We start from the raw sequence: 246 nt of genomic DNA on the forward strand, positions 1-246 counted from the left end.
ACATCCATACATGACCACTGGAAAAACCATAGCCTTGACTAGACGGGTCAGCTATTCTTAATAACCTTTACAGACTATAGTCATCTCTCTAAAATTATTAAAAATAGATTCTAGATAAGTAGAAAGGATTATAGATTTCATATAACCAAAGAGCTCCCTGCCAGCTAGGCAAAGATTGATATATGTTGGATGTAGAGCCACACACTCTTATGTCAGTTTTTAAACCAAAATTTTTTCTAAAGACCT

General features: G+C 34.1%; 1 protein-coding gene across 1 annotated transcript in view; it reads left to right on the forward strand.

Moving 5' to 3' along the window:
* Positions 1–246, forward strand: part of IL33 (interleukin 33) — a 34205-nt gene that overhangs the window by 24908 nt on the left and 9051 nt on the right. The gene's annotated exons all lie outside the window — the stretch shown is intronic.

Source organism: Bison bison, unplaced genomic scaffold (genome assembly GCF_000754665.1).
Source record: "Bison bison bison isolate TAMUID 2011002044 unplaced genomic scaffold, Bison_UMD1.0 scf7180017864376, whole genome shotgun sequence".
Taxonomy (NCBI): Eukaryota; Metazoa; Chordata; class Mammalia; order Artiodactyla; family Bovidae; genus Bison; species Bison bison.